General features: G+C 38.7%; 1 protein-coding gene across 3 annotated transcripts in view; it reads left to right on the plus strand.

The window, feature by feature from the left end:
* Nucleotides 1-14553, plus strand: part of SGCG (sarcoglycan gamma) — a 150771-nt gene that overhangs the window by 17901 nt on the left and 118317 nt on the right. The window contains exon 1 of one of the 3 annotated variants that reach the window (XM_004774341.3): nt 8725-8996. The exons of the other annotated variants lie outside the window; for them this stretch is intronic. The gene's annotated coding sequence lies outside the window, so the exon portion shown is untranslated. Of the gene's footprint in view, nt 1-8724; nt 8997-14553 lie in introns of those variants that run through there. 3 annotated transcript variants of the gene reach the window in all.

Raw genomic sequence — 14553 nt, forward strand, 5'->3', positions numbered from 1 at the left:
TCAAGTTCAGCTTCGTGGAAACTCCAGTTATCTTTAACTTTCAGACTGTAAGTAACCATGTGTGTCAGTCCAGACTGTTAAGCTGCATGTATCATATACAAGGCAAATTGTTGACAAAAAATGTGGATACTCAAAAACTAAACCGTAAGAAAGTAATTATAATGATTTGGTTTGATTGTGTGAAAGTGCTCTCATGTAGTCTGCCTAGGAAAGTTAGTTACTAGCTGAGCACATTAATGATTAGGCATAGCGTCAAGTCAGAATATTCTTATCATATTTGATATAACATGGAGTAAGCCAAAATACATTTGTTGTAAAGGCTGTATTTGTCATAATCCGTGATTCATGTATTTTATTTCATTTTGAAAAATTCACTCACAGCATTAAGAAACAATTATAATAATTTGTATTTTTATGTGTTTGTATGCCATTTGTATGTGTTTTACTCTGTGCCAAGTGCCTTTTGTACATTATCACATTTAATTATTTTACTAGCCTTGAGCAGAGAGCTGATATTATCCCCAACATTAATAGCAGAAAACAGACCATTAAGAAAATAACTAAGTTACCTAACATTATACGAGCTATTGTGAAAAAGCTGAATTTAAATCTCAGTTGATCCCAAAGCCTAGAATTTTGGGCCATTTGTTTATATTATTTGTAGGGAAAGAATAAGTAAGGAAGATTTTAAATTAATGCTGTACAGTGTTAATCATAATCAGACTACAGAATACCGGACATCAGCCAAGCTGTCAAGCCATAGAGGCTCTAAGTATCTACATCCAATTTGGGGGGTTTTAGGGGGTTGAACTAAAGTCAACAGTACTGTAACTATTTTAGGGTTTTGCTTCATGGTCTCAAAACCTATTTGTGAGTCAATAAAAAAAAAACAGCACTCAGGTCAGTGACAGGTACACATCTCAATATGTGTTGGCTCATATACATTTACAATTGTGTTCACACACAATTATGTCAACATTTTGAATACGTTTGAAACATTCACAAATATGAGAAATTTCAAAAGGCTGAGGTGGTGATGATTTCTGCTGAAGGAGAATCAACTACCACTAGGTCTCTTTCAAATACACTTAACTTTTCCTTTATGTGCTTCCATAGCCTTTGGTTCCTATCTACACTCTTATGCTAACCGTATTATTGAGTAATTATTTAGCTGTCTGCCCTCCAAGCTAGAAAGAAAGCTACCTTAGTAAGTACATAAATTGTGGCTTACTTGTTAAATTCCTTCGTTTAGCAGATATTTAATAAGTACCTAGAGGCTAAGGAAATACAGGTATCAAGACTCAGTCCCTGCCACCAAACTTAAGATCAAATAAAGAATAAACAGGATTTAGAGAAGTAAATAAGCAGTGACAGATTGGTCTACATTGAATGCTGTGAGGACCTTAGGAGGGTACCAGCCTTGCAAAAAGGAGGAAGTAGAAGAGTTAGAGAAGTCTAAGAACTAATATAGAATAGCCCCAACGAGGTAGTAGCTCCTCAGAAGAGATACGTCGTTGTTAAATGCTGATTTTTTTTTTTTTTTTTTTTTTTTTTAGTTTGAGAAGATTGAGAAAGATCACTTCTCTTTTTACTGCCCCAGTTCTGAACCAACTGAGAGACAAAGGGAGGAGGCAAATGAAGGTCTCGCTGTCATTTCTATTACAGATGTATTGGAGAATGTGTTCTAGAAGTGCAGCCACAATGGGCTTGCTGATGTTACAACCCCAGCAAGGGCTCACCCACCCCTCAGGCAGCTCTAGGTGATCACAGGTCCCTCCTAGGGCCTGAAGGACCAGTGTCAAAACTGTACTCTCTCCAGGCATGAACATCCCTGAAGAGGGAGAAAATGGACCATACCGACCACTTTCTTTTTCTAACTCATCAATGAAAAGAATGAATCCACTTTCCCTGAGAAGAAATGAGAAGTGACAGAATCTAGAAATGTTACTATACTAGGAGGACCCTTCTCAAAAGAGGACTGAGTGTTCCTTTGTAAGTGACTATTCTCACAAATTTCAATGTCCGACGTGTTTTCCAGTGTCTCTGGGCACTGACCTATTCCTCTATAGTTTTCCGGTATTCTCTTTTTCAGTTCTGGTTTTTTTCCTCCAATTTATTTTATATCACATATATTCCTTTTCATAAATCCTTTACTCTCTAGTTCTTGGTCAGAAATTTCTGATAAGGGTAAAGAGATTTTAAACACATTCATGAAATATAATATTCTCACTCAATGTCTACTTTTCAATAAAAACAAATACATTTACATTTTATAAATGGATGCTCCCTTCCCTTTGATCAAATCAGGTATATGAAATGCCAGATAAATGCAATGGGAAATAAACTAGGGAGAATATTAATTTCACCAAAAAATAAACAGTTATCTTTAAATAGTAATGTACCTTACACAATATAAACCAGAAATGCAAATCAGACTTGAATTACATTTCTCTGCAGGAACTCTTAATGACAGGTGTCAATGGAGCAAGGACTTCAAAGTTTAGGCTGAAATTATTTCAACCTAAAATTTTATTCTAAATGAAACTATTAACCAGTTTTGGAGCAGAATAGATATATTTTCAGACATAAAAGGACTCAGGTCATCTACTTCCCAAACACCACTTCTGAATGATTATTTGAGGGTGCAGTCCATCAAAGCAAATGGATATATGAGGAGAGGATGTGAGAGCTGAGTCAGGGAAGGTGCACCCAGCTCAGGGGAGCAAAGAGAGCTAAGGAACACAGCAGCTGGGCGGGAAGCTGGCTCAGCAAGACAGAGGAGGGAGAGTCTGGGGTACAGGATGCTAAAGAAAAATGTGATCCTATACATTTCAGAACAACATCAGAAATTCAACAGAAGTTTGTTGATGTGGTAGAAGTAGAGAATGCCAGAAAGTGAAAGACCGTTAGAAGGTAAGGTAGCATGAGGTGAGTCCTACAAGAAAAACCATGATATAAACTACTTAAATTAGAAAGGAACAGTGCATTTCAAGAAGAAAAATGACATTGATTCCAAATAATACATTAAAGGAATAAAAACTGAGAGACAACTAGGATAAACCGAGGAAGGCAAATTTTGCAAAATTTTTTGTTTTATGATAACAACAAAAATGGTATTCAGAAACTCCAACAACAATAGCTCTCTGAGAAAGACACAATATCAGTACAAGGCATTTAAAACATTTGAAGGAATATTTAAAGAAAAAAAAAAAAAAGATTCTGAAGTACTTGAGTGGCTCAGTGGGTTAAGCCTCTGCCTTCAGCTCAGGTCATGATCTCAGGGTCCTGGGATCGAGCCCCGCATCGGGCTCTCTGCTCTCAGCAGGGAGCCTGCTTCCCCCTCTCTCTCTCTGCCTGCCTCTCTGCCTACTTGGGATCTGTCTCTCTCTGTCAAATAAATAAATCAAATCTTAAAAAAAAAAGATTCCATTCAAACTGATAATAGAAGCATTGAGGAGCACAGATATCTGTCTCTGAAAGGGAATATGGTTAGATAGTTGGGTAGCTAGTTGTAAAAATGTGAATGCTGGATATTGCATTATTTTTTAAATCAACCTGATCAAATCACAGGAGATATAGGAGATTAAAGTTTCAAAGTGGAAGGTAAATATGACCCCGCTGAGTATGTACAAAAAGTACAGGGAAACTACAGAGGGTTGGAGGTAAGAGTGGCTGGCAGTGGGACACCTGGGTGGCTCAGTGGGCTGAGCTTCCAACTTTTGATTTCGGCTCAGGTTGTGATCTCAGGGTGGTGGCATCAAACCCCAAGTCGATCCCTGCATTGGGCTCCACACTGAATGGAGGGTTGACTTGAGACTCTCTCTCTTTCTCTGCCCCTCGCTCTCCCTAAGATTAAAAAAAAAAAAAGAATATTTAAAGAATATATATGACGGCCCAATGCAGTGATTACCAATGAATAACCTTTGACATTTCAGGTAGTCCATTTTCTGAAATGTAGGAGTTTTCTTTTTTCTTTTTTTTTAATTTTTTATTTCTTTTCAATGTAACAGTATTCATTGTTTTTGCACCACACCCAGTGCTCCAAGCAATCCGTGCCCTCTCTAATACCCACCACCTTGTTCCCCCAACCTCCCACCTCCGGCCCCTTCAAATCCCTCAGATTGTTTTTCAGAGTCCATAGTCTCTCATGGCTCACCTCCCCTTCCAATTTCCCTCAACTCCCTTCTCCTCTCCATCTCCCCATGTCCTCCATGCTATTTGTTATGCTCCACAAATAAGTGAAAACATATGATAATTGTCTCTCTTTGCTTGACTTATTTCACTCAGCATGATCTCTTCCAGTCCCATCCATGTTGCTACAAAAGTTGGGTAAGAGTTTTCTTTTTTTAAGTCTTCTTGTTTTTCCAGCATCCCACTGTTTTCTTTCCTGTCATCCCTGACAACACTGAATTAGCCCCTTTACACTAAATAGGGACTTTTACACTTCCCCCCAAGTATCAGAAGAAGCCACAAAATGCCTACATTGAGTAATCTAGTGGTCAATTTATTTTTTTTATTTGTACAGCAACTCCAAAAGGAATATGAATTTTCTTTCTAAAATGCATATACTTGGATCATCTCTATTTTAAAATAACAGGAGAATTTGGGTGAGAAGCATCCAGGTGATTACATTAATTACATTCTATATTTAAACTTGTGTTTTCATTTGTGTAGAGAATCATTTCATTTTGCTTCTTTGAAGTCTATGGCATCTCTCTTGAGGAAGCTGTAGCTTTGATTAGAGGGGCAGGTCATTGATATGGGTATTTTTTTTAAGATTTTATTTATTTATTTGACAGACAGAGATCACAAGTAGCCAGAGAGACAGGCAGAGAGAGGAGGAAACAGGTTCCCGCTGAGCAGAGAGCCCGATGTGGGGCTCAATCCCAGGACCCTGGGATCATGACCTGAGCTGAAGGCAGAGGCTTTAACCCACTGAGCCACCCAGGTGCCCTGATATGGGTATTTTTTTAATGCTTGAAATTTATCTCTCACAAAATAATTTGATTTCACATTTCATTTGCTCTGAAAGCAAATACATTTATTACTGTTATACTGACCTCTTCTGGAAAAGTCTTATAATGTCATCCTGATCATATGTTAGCTCTTTTTTTTTTTTCTGGTGTTACAGTGCACTGTGGAACTGAAATCATAAAAAATACTGAGTTTAGTGTAAATATTCACGGTTCAGTTAATGGAAGGCTCAGGTGCTGAGCAAGGAGTTCAGAGTCTAATAGAGAAAATATGTATATAAAGCAATGATGGTAATGTAAATGCAAATAACTATAAGTTTATAAATACATATAGAAAGCTGATAATGACAAGTAAATAGACTTTCAAAAGTTAAATAGACATTAGAAAGAAAAGGATGGGAGGTAAGTCTAGTCATATTTAGCCAGGCATCCAATGGCATGTAGTTTCTTACAGAACCTAAAGGGAGACAGGCTTGGCCCAGTCATAAAGGTGTGTGTGCCCTGTCAAGAACATGGTCCCCATCGTGAAGGCTTGCCACAGGTCTTTAAGCTAGGGAGTGATGTGGAGAGAATGAAATGTTTTCGGCATTTCTCTGGCAATCCCAGGAGTCTAAATTGGACTGCGGCAGAACCTGGAACCAGGCCAGCAGGTACTGAGCACCAGGAGACACCTGCTGGAGTCAGATGGGAGGTGGAGAGAAAGCAGCAGGCAGAGCCGGAGATACTGCGGCTCAGTGAGTGGCAGGCTGGTTAGTGAGGGAGATTCCCAAATCAGCCGTCAGTAACTTGTGGAGGTTGGAGTCATAAATGAGAAAGGAAGGATGAACAAAAAAGCAGGTTTGAGAGATGAAGAGTTTGGTTTGGGAGGAAAGTGTGAGGTGGTTTGGGGGGATTTTGTCCTAGGAGCTCACCTCTACAGTTAGTATCCAAAATCACAGGAACTACTAAAAATGGGACCACTGTATATTGATCAACTTCAGCTGGCTCCAAACATTGTCTGTTATGTTTCACTAGTAAATTTACTCCCCAGCTCTTCCTGACTTCTCTCTTCTTGTCAAACTTTCAACGGTCTCATCCCCCATCATCCCCTATATCCTCCCTCTGCAGGCAAACTTACCTCCTACTTCATATCAAAAACACAAATAATTAATCCAAAATGAACCATATATCTACCAGAAATTCCTTGTTTTCACTGGATCTAAAAGTGGCCTCCCCAACCCACTATCTTAAGCAGCAGAACTGTCGGCCCCCAGGCAGAAGTGAGGCAGGAGGTGAGGATTGCTAACTGACTCTAGGGGGACGGATGCGGGTGAATCCCAGAAGGATCCTATAGTTAAGTAAGATCACGATTAACATAAGAGCCTAAGGACTTTCTTCTCTTTATTTATTTATTTATTTATTTATTCATTTATTTATTTATTTTCTGTTATTTGTAATTTATTTTCACTTTTTAAAAAAATTTTATTGTATTTTTCAGTGTTCCAAGATTCATTGTTTTTGCACCATACCCAATGCTCCATGCAATATGTGCCCTCCATAATACCCACCACCAGGCTCACCCAGCCCCCCCACACCATCCCCAAAACACTGTTTCTCAGACTCCACAGTCTCTCATGGTTCATCTCCCCCTCCGATTTCCCCCAACTCACTTTTCCTCTCCTTCACCCAATGTCCTCCATGTTATTCCTTATGCTCCACAAGTAAGTGAAACCATATGATAATTGGCTCTCTCCATTTGACTTATTTAAATTGAAGTACATTTGACACACAATGTTACATTAGTTTTAGGGGTACAACATAGTGACTCAACAGTTGTATTCATTACACAGTGTTCACCAGAGAGAAGTGTAGTCACTATCTGTCACTATACATTATCACAATAGTACTGACTATATGCCCTACGCTGTACTTTACATCTCCATGATTTATTTAGGACTGGAAGTTTGTACTTCTTAATCCCCTGTGCCTATTTCACCCATCCCCCCTCACCTTCCCTCTGGCCACCACCAGTTTGTTCTCTGTAGGAATGATTTCTGTCTCTGTTTGCTTGCCAGGCCCAAACCAGCTCTGTAACCTTGAAGGAGCTCTTTTTCATCCAGTGAACTGTTTGACTAGGTTGTTTCCTTTAAGTTCTCTTATAGCTTTAAAATGTTATGATTCCACTGAAAACATATACACTTCGAGATGTATAGTGAAACTATACAAACTTTGAAGATCTTATTTTAGTAATTTCTTTGAAGATCTTATTTTAGTAATTTCAACTATTCTGTAAAATGAGAGATGTTTTTCTTTAACCCTCCTCCTGAAGGACGGAAAAGTTGGTAGTGTTAGATGAATCTGTAGATGTGAATGGAGATCAAATCCATAACTTGACTAACATTTGTACAAAGCAGTGCACAAAACATTGAAAAGTTCATAGCTATAAAACCAATTTACTGATTGATGAAAAGGTCCCTCAATATGTAACCTTTAAATGTGTGACATTTCAACCAGAATATTAGGTTAGGAGTTTCAAATTTTGACTTTTCAGACACATACTGATACAAACATCTCATATCATCACTGGTAAGTATTTTATATATATATTTATATGAGATAGTTGTGCTGTAATTTTATTCTAACTATATTGCTGTGTCAGGGAAAATAGTAATGTTCAGAGAGTTCATGAAAGATTTTTTTTAAAGTCTTACAAATAAATGTATGATTAGTTGAAGCTGTATCAGCTGTTAATTTAAGGCCTGCAGCTGTTGGCATGAGAAGCATCAAATGTCAAAAGAAGTTAGAGTTATGAATAAACAGAATAAGAGAAAAGGTCTTCTGAGAAGAAAAGGAAATATTAAGCATATGGATTATCATTGCACTGCTTCTCCTTTTCCAGGTTTAGTGCTAAAATACAAATTTCAAATATATAATTTAATCTTTGTTAATTCATACTGCTCACCAGGCTATATAAAAATAATGCAAAATAAAAGATTATTAAAAAGCTTGATATTTTCTTTACATCTTATGAAAATGAATGATCTACTCTTCTTTTTAAATAAAGATAAAAACGTCAAGATTGCCTTGTTACATTCACATCCTTTGTTAAACATAATGTAAATTTAGTTTACTGGAAAAGAACTGTCGTAATTTTAACAGGCAGAATTTATTTGCCTTCTCTTTATTAGGATCAGCATTCCCCAAGGTTTTCTTCTCAAATATTTTAAGTTTTTCTCTTAGAAAGAGGCTTAGGGACACCTGGGTGGTTCAGCTGGTTAAACAACTGTCTTTGGCTTAGGTCATGATCAAAGGATCCTGGGATCAAGTCCTGCATCAGGCTCCTACTCAGTGGGAAGCCTGCTTCTCCCTCTCCCTCTGTCTGCCACTCCCCTGCTTGTGCTGTCTCTCTCTGACAAATAAATATATAAATTAAAAAAAAACAAAAAAAAAAAAAACAAAAAAAGAGGCTTAAAGAAAGCGATTTTTAAGGAGTAACTATTAATATGATAATGTGCATTTCACTTGAGTGACAATAGTATACACTTAATACTAAGTAGGTCATTAAGTTCTAAATGTTGCATGTTAATTTGAAATGATTTTCAAAAGATTTTGTCAACATTAAATTCTGCTGTAAACTAGTCTGGTTTTTCTATTCATTTAAGGTAAAGTTTATTTTAGAAAGTTATAATTACATAAGACTATCATGATTCAGGGTTTAAGTGTTGGTTTTGTAAGATTTTTTTTTTTTTTTTTTTTTTTTTGGCCCACTTAGAGCTGTGTCCTGGAATTGGTGCCCAAACAATTTTAAGTGTGGTATGAGCTGTTTATGTCACTGAGTAAAATTAGATACGCCTGTTGCTAATACGAGGGGATGAAACATGAGACAAGGCCAAACACGCAAGAGCCTTTTCTTCCAGGCACAGTCAGTGAATTCTGAAGCCCCGAATCCTTCACTCATTCTGCAAGTAAGGGGAAAGTTTGAAACATTGTCTCTGATAGAGGCGGAGGACTGTAGTAATTCCCCAGTGGGTTAATACATCTAAGGTAAGTCATCCGTTTTAACTTGGATTTTAGATAATTCAACTTGGATTTTATATCATTACAATGTACAATTTAAAAACCAAATGGGTACAAGATTTCTTGGTGTTTTTCCCTTTCTAGGTGGTTAAATGCTGTTTGAAATGTTGAATACATTTCTTTCAAAATGATTATATATAAGTATCAATAAAATTTAGTGTAACTTATCATTTCCACTCTTTTACTCTACTAACATGCTATGTATTTTCCACATGAATAGTATTTCTAATGTTTTTATTTTGTAGAATTCCATGATAGCATTTCTCTGTTATGGGACATTTAATTGTACAGTGTAGTTAATCTAGATAAAATGTAATCTTTAAGATTACCTGTTTCTAATTCTGCTCTTAAACTTTTGTGGTGGAACAACATTTGCTTTACATTTTGTTCATAGTTCTGTTATAGTCATCAAGCAATAGATTGAAATTAATGAGAGCAAGAGTCCCAGTCTTTTTGATAAACTGGGAATAAGCAAAAAAAAAAAAAAAAAAAGCAAATTACCAACTTTGGATTCCCAACTACTTTTGGAATAAAAAAAAAGGAAAGAATAGTTCTCTCCTAAAATCTGGAAAACAAAGTGTTGCTCAAAATCCGTATCAAAAAGTCAGTATAAGTAAAAGGTAAACATGTGCCAACACTTAGGCCTGCTAAGTTTTCAGCTCTTTGTGTTTCCTAATATGGAGCAGTTGAAAAACAAGTTTAAAGGGAGGCACAGAAAAAGATAATAAAGGAAAATAGAACTCAACTGACTAGAAGATTTGCCAGCAGGATGGAGCAACTCACTAGAACAAAATGTACTATTTAGTTTTTACTTATTTTCTTGGAAACATTTTGTAGGAGTAAGAACAAAGAGGCACACTCAAGAGTTTCAAGACTAATGGTTCAAGCTGGTGTTAGTTTTATAGGTTCTAGAATTTATCTAAGGTTTTCTTTCAAACCCAAATGAAAAGTAGTATTTCAGCATATTTAAATGTCAAATTCCAAAGACTGACAAATCCAAGTTTCCAAAAGAGGCTGGCTAAGCTTGCAGTTGTAGGTGCCAAGGGCGGGCCACCCCAAAATGTAAGAGTCACTTATGAAATAGCCAGTGAAAAAACAATCTGACACCCCCCACACTCCCCTGTGTTTGTCTCCGGAAAGCCAGAAGTAAATCTTCCGTGTGAAAGGTGCCCTCCTTGTAGAGGGAGATAAGGAGACTTCCTTACCACCTTACCAATCTACTCTCCCAGCCCAAATTCTGTTTAGAATTCCTTACTAATGGCAGCTCCTAAACTTAAGTTTTCTTTGTCCTTTTGATAAATTGAGAATAAGCAAAAAAAAAAAAAAAAAAAAAAAAGCAAATTCCCAGCAAATTTCTGGTCCCTTTCTCTAAAAAGTATAAAAACTGCCTGCCTGAGTTTTAAGTTGTTTTCTTAAAGATTTTATTTATTCATTTGACAGAAAGAGTGGGTGCGGGCACAAACAGTGGGAACCGCAGGCAGAGGGGGAGGGAGAAGCACGCTCCTCCTCGCTGAGCAGTGAGCTGATGTCGGGGTTGATCCCAGGACCCTGGGATCATGACTGAGCCAAAGCCAGCTCCTTAACTGACTGAGCCACCCAGGTACCCTGGGTTGTTTCTTTAGGTCTCCACCTCATTATTGGGCCTGTATGAGCATGTAGTAAACCTTGGGCTTTGTTTTGTTTTCTGTTGATCTGTCTCATGTGAATTTAATTCTTAAACCACCTGAAGACCTTAAAGGGTAGAAGGAAAAATCTTTCCACCCCTACAGTGTTAAAATGACAAAAGTAAAACGGCCAAATATTTCCTTTAAAATACACACTTTCTAGTCATTGCATTGTTGTTGACTATGAAAATTAAATAGTAATTATAAATTATGAAAGGGTGTTCATTTAGTTTAATTTTGCATATTGTGTAGGACCTGTGGTTTCCCCTTTGCTCCCTCTTCTGCTTGGTTTCTCACAGTCCCTGGATGCTTCTCAAATCAGCCCAGCCCAGCTGAGGGCTAAGCCCACCATTGATACGGTTTCCTCATGAGAGGGAAGTATGACAATCCAAGTATGATTTTGCTACTTGCCTAGTCTTCAGAACCTGCCTCTATCCCTCTCCTCTTCTCTCCCCACCACCAAACAACATCCACATAGCTTCTCTGGACCCTTCGAGGCCAGATTATTTCCATGCAGTCCCCGTGAGTGTTGTGGTTTCCCTCATCCACTGGACTTGCCATTTCAGCCTGCAACTTCATTTTCAATTTTATCTTATTATACTCTAGCAAAATTTATGGGAAAATTTATAGAGGAGTATTTAGTAATTTGTGGATTTCCAAAAGTCTCAAGATTTCTTTCAAAATCCCTCAAACTATCGAAGTCTGCTTGACGTGGATATGACTAGTGTGTCGTGTACCTCTGAAGAAAAAGGAGCTGGGGAAGGCAAGAGGGTTTGCTTATGCCCAATGGATGTGTGCTTCATCCTAAAGCCCTGGGGTGCCATTTGAGTATTTACAACAGAAAACCAGGAGGGACAGATTTATTCTTTGGGATGCTCACTCTGGTTGCCATGGAGAATGGATTGGGGGCATAAGGGAGGGAGAGGGTGGGGGGCGGGGTCATGGAAAGTCCAGAGGCCACTTCTGGGGAGGACTAAGGCATGAAGAGAGAAGCAGCAGGAAGAAGCCACTGCGTGGAGATGGATACCTTGAAACCAAGCCTCACCTTTGTGACTATTTGAACTCTCTTTTGCACATTCTCAATTACTTTTATTTGTGAAGTTACCCTGAAAAGCATACTATCAATGACAAGGCAGTGATTGCTAGCTCAGCCTGTGGAGTCAGAATGCCACTTTCTAGCTGTATGATCTTGTTGGTGTGAATTGCTTAATTACCTGCAGGCTCAGTTTCCTCATTTGTACAAACAAGAATAATCAGTTTCTACCTCCTGATGTTATAATGAGTATCAAATTCAGATCATAAAAAACGTGTAGAAAGTGTCGGACTTCTTGGTAAACAGTATCTCTTCTCACCCTCCTCCTACCCCCATGCCTCCTCCCTATCACCACCAACAATGAGGAAACACATAGTCTCTTATTCTAGACCCCCACTGACAGGGAGGTCAGGGAGGAACTGCAGAATGGCATCAGGATTTCTAACCTGCTTCTCCTGGACCCCCAGCAAGGAACCATGAGCCGTCTATAGAAGATAATAGACTGAGGCTCTTACTCCAATAGGGAATATTCTCCTCATCCAGTCAGGGCTCCTTAAAAGGAAATACACCTTCCAGAAAAAAAAAAAAAAAAAAAAAGAAAGAAAGAAAGAAAGAAAAAAGAAAAAGTAAAGAAAAGAAAACCCTCCCTAGTACTCTCACTAATTTACTAGAAATCTGTGGTGCCTTTAGTAGTTCTGAAGGAGGAAAAAAAACAACAACTCAGCTGACTGGGTTTTCTGTGAACATTTTCCTTTCAGAAAACATTTTAGATCGTAATGAAAATTATTTATAAAATATTCTAAAATGTTGATCTTAATAAAACATAGAAGTATGCTGTTCCTGCACTGACCCACATTTGAATATCACTTTAAATCCTCGCGTTTCAATCCTGAAGAAAAGGTGTCTACAATGATAGAAGTGAATCATGACCTTGAAGTTCTCTGAAACTTTTCAACGAACTGTCAAAGCAATCGGAAAATTGCATATACTCCACATTTGATAAGAACCTTAATTAGGTCTACCTCAAGAATTCCTTTTTGTCCTAAACCTTTCATATGGAGACTTGTAACTAAAAAGAATCTCCTCTTGGTTGATACATTTAAATAACTTTCTTTTCTTAAAATTTGTTCTTAATTTTGTGTGGCTATTTCTCAGAGTTAAAATTTAGTCAAATGCTATTTTTAGGGACTAGGCAAGCTGAGGTTTAAGGGGAAGGGGTTATAGAGCTGCTTTGTGTGAAATTTTCAGTTCAGTTATAAAACTCCAAAGACTAATGGGGTAATGACAGGTACTTTTATTCTGTTTGGCCAAATGCAGCTTCCATGTGTAACTTTAAGAATATTTTGTACTCTAACTTCCTTTGTAAATAATGTCAAACTTAGAGTTATGTCTATACTAGGATGGACTGAGGTCCCCTCTCCCCCTCACAGGGCTGGCACAGGGGACAGGCTACTAAATGGCTAGGAAGTATTTGCATATTTTTCTGGGGCATTGCCCACATCTTTATGTCCAGCTTCTTCTACTACCCTAATCAGCTGCTCTCATACCCTGACATATGCCTCTCAGAGAACATCCCCTTAATAAATTACTTGTATGAGCATCCTCACCTCAGGTTCTACTCAGGGAACCTGACTTCAGGTGGAGGAAGGTGAGCAAAGTTCTACTGAGAACTCCATCGGCGTAGGCATGCTGTAGATACGACTGGCCACCTGTTAAAATCCCGATCTTTCCAGGAGCAGTTGTTTAGATAGGCTTCCCAGGAAACACTCTGAGCTGGAGATTTGCATGCCAATTCATGAGAGAACATCTTTAGTAAGAACACCTGTAGGAAACCGAAGGCAGCCAAATTGGGCAGAACGATTGAATGGAATGGCAAGGTAGTTGTGACACAACTGGGATGGCCCTCAGAGTTGTCCTGGAATTGAGGAAGGTGCCTGGGCCTTCCGCATCCCTGCTGTGATCAAACAGGGGATGTGGAACACACTGTAGGTGGGATGGTGGGGCAGCTCTGTGCCATCAAAAGTAATTCTCATCATCAGTTGTCACTCCTGACAACTGAAGGAATGAGGGCCTTGGTTCTGGCGTGACCAGGGTGTCACACCACTGTTGTTCACCCTGGTTCCACTTAGATTACTTCATGTAATTCGGGACTAGCCCACTCTCCACCCAAGATTCTAATCAGTCTCTTGCCCTGAGGAAACTACTGAAGAAACATCAGTGGGTGAACCACAGGCTCCATGGCTACAGTTGGTCTCTGGATGGCAACTGATACTCACCATCTCTCCTCCTGCCCTCATCCCAACCACCCATTCATTCCCACCTAATACCTGTGTGAGTCTACGTAGCAAACCTGCTGTGATGAGCCTGATATTCAGCTCTGAAGTGTCTGAACCATTGGTCATCATGCCCTGATTTATCAGCCTTTGTGTGAGCACTTGCCTGTTTACTATCAAAATGGTCAAGGAATACCAGTAAATCCTCTGTCCTTCACAGACATTCTTTTGAGCCAGGAATGCTACATCCTTTCCTTCTAACTTCTGTCTTGATATGAGGGCCTGAAGTGAATGGATGGTAGCTTGAAGATTAATGGTACTTACATTGTCCTGGTAGGAGTATTTCCCACTGGGAACAGACTTCTAGATCCACAGAGCCCATAGTTGTGGAGATGGGAGGCACCCCATCTGGGGTGACCACCTGGGTCACTAAAAGTGATGGTAAGAATGACCACTCTGGATCTCACCCTTGAGGATGCAGTACCACAGTGATTGCTGATAGGGGATATACAGACAGCATCCTGAGGCATTGCCCACACTCACAAGGAATCTCT

This window comes from Mustela putorius, unplaced genomic scaffold (genome assembly GCF_011764305.1).
Source record: "Mustela putorius furo isolate JIRA1106 unplaced genomic scaffold, ASM1176430v1.1 tig00004035_pilon_pilon_pilon, whole genome shotgun sequence".
Taxonomy (NCBI): Eukaryota; Metazoa; Chordata; class Mammalia; order Carnivora; family Mustelidae; genus Mustela; species Mustela putorius.